This window comes from Lissotriton vulgaris, unplaced genomic scaffold, assembly GCF_964263255.1.
Source record: "Lissotriton vulgaris unplaced genomic scaffold, aLisVul1.2 SCAFFOLD_448, whole genome shotgun sequence".
In the NCBI taxonomy this organism is placed as follows: Eukaryota; Metazoa; Chordata; class Amphibia; order Caudata; family Salamandridae; genus Lissotriton; species Lissotriton vulgaris.
This window is the reverse complement of record NW_028241216.1, coordinates 1,195,038-1,197,268: the sequence shown is the minus strand read 5'-3', so window position 1 is coordinate 1,197,268 and position 2,231 is coordinate 1,195,038.

Below are 2,231 nucleotides of genomic sequence, written 5' to 3'. Positions count from 1 at the left end.
AGGTGAGTAGGGGATCATGGGTATTCCGATACCTCGGACACAAACTTCAGCTTCCACACTTAGTTTCCACTTGCCGGTGTTTCCATGACCACTTTCAGGAAGGATCCCTTTTAGCGCACCACAGGCAGTGCGCAGAACATCACAGCAGCTTCCCCTGTTTATGAAAGAAGAAAAGGGACACAGCGGGCTCGTCTGGACGCTTTATTCAGAAGAATTTTGGCATGACCGGTTTCGGCAATCAGCCTTTCTCAAATGCCTCAGTCCATTGAAAAGTATCCCCTCTAATTATTCAGAGTGCTCCTCCCACCAAAATAGTGAAGGGCCCAGCTGCAACTGCAAATATATATTGGTGTGAAGTGTAACACTTTATTCTTCATGCATGCACAGCGAAGTGCCTGTTACGTTTTTGCAGGCAAAGGAGAAGCTGTACAGAATTAAACACCATTGTAACTCCCAATCTCTCAAAATTGACAGTAATCTAATGCTTTTTGCTGCCAAGTTGACTAGACTGGACCCGCGCCATTGTTCATCAATGTCACTTGGTTAGGTCCTGAGAGAGTCCCATAGGCAGGGCCACTGTGAAAGACAGGGATGTCCATGCAAGCTAGCTGTAGTGGGGAATGACAGAAAATGTGCGTGTGGTGGGTGCAAGTTGTATCTAACTCAGTAATGGGGCTGACATCTAGGGCACCAACACCTAGGTGGTCCTTCAGGTGGCTGTCTTCCCGTACTTAATTTGAGCCAGTGGTTTCAGGTGCGCTGCACCAGAACTTAATTGTCAACGCCAGCCCTTATGACAGTCTTCACTGTTTATCTAAATTAGATACTAACACAACAACACTTGTCTATTATTTCAATAAACATTCAAAATGACTAATATCTGCTTTTAGTGTATTATGATGAATTAGTATTTATATGGGATAATTATTGTTAGAAATGGGATTTCTGGTTGGCTAAGGCTTGCGCCAAAGTCAGGCAGAAACCACCATTCTAAGTCAGGGCAAGGAAGTCACCTGCCAAGATAGCCCCTGCTCACCCTCTTGGTAGCTTGGCACGAGCAGTCAGGCTTATCTCAGAGGCGATGTGTAAAGCATTTGCGCACACACCCACCAGCAACAACATCCCAGGCACCCCACAAAAGGATCTCCACACAAGGTATATGTAAAAATAGCCTTTGCTTAACAAAACAAATTAGATAGTAAACACACACTTTACAATGTGCCAGAGGCACGGGCAGATTTTACAGGGGATTAAATACATGGGACAGGGCCACATGGACCACTGTCAGGAATAAGCACTTGTAGATTTTAGAATAATAATCACTGTAGGACAAAAATGAAACATAGAGCACACAACCAGTAACTACTGGTAACATGTAAGTACCACCTACGCAACCCTAACCACCTTAGGAGAATATTACGCAGGGAACCAGGGCCTCACTAGGAACACCTGTACTAGAAGGAACAACCACCTAAGTATCACTATACATTTGGGGGTATAGGCATGAAAACATCACACATGATGCATCACACCATTCAGAGGTGTAGGGAAGGAAACACATGATGCATAAACACACATTCAGCGGTGTAGGGAAAAACAACTTTGTACATGATGCATAAAAACACATTCAGAGGTACCAGAACACAGGGTGCGCAAAACATACAACACATAGTACATTTCCTAGCACCCTAAGAAGCACATAACTCACAACAAAGTCCAGGTTGCGCCATTGCGCCAAAAACCTAAACGTAGCAGCTGCCCACTACTTGCTGGGCAGCTGAGGGACAGAACAGGGCCTAAACGCTGCAGCTGGCACTAAGTGCTGCGCAACTGGGGAAGGCCAAGTATGGCAAAGGAGTGCGACTCACTCCTGAGTCCAAAAGAGCATGTCCCTAGGAAGCAAAATACCTAAATGGTGCAGCTACCCACTAATTGCTGGGCAGCTGTAGATCAGCAAAACTGTGCCAGGGCTCTCATCAGCCCTCTGGGACAACCACAGCGCCAAACTGAGCCATCTGGCTCTGGGGACGCGGGGCCTCGGGGGAGCCTTGCATGCTCTAAACACAAACTGCCCCCTTGGAGCCTCGTGGGCTCAAGAAACACTAATGCGGGCTGGGAGCCTCATGGGCTCTGAGCAAATGGCCCCCGTCGGTGGAGTCCCCCCCTGGGGGACTCGAAATCAGCAGAATGTCTCCGAGCCTCTCGGGGGCTCTCACATAAAATATGCCCTT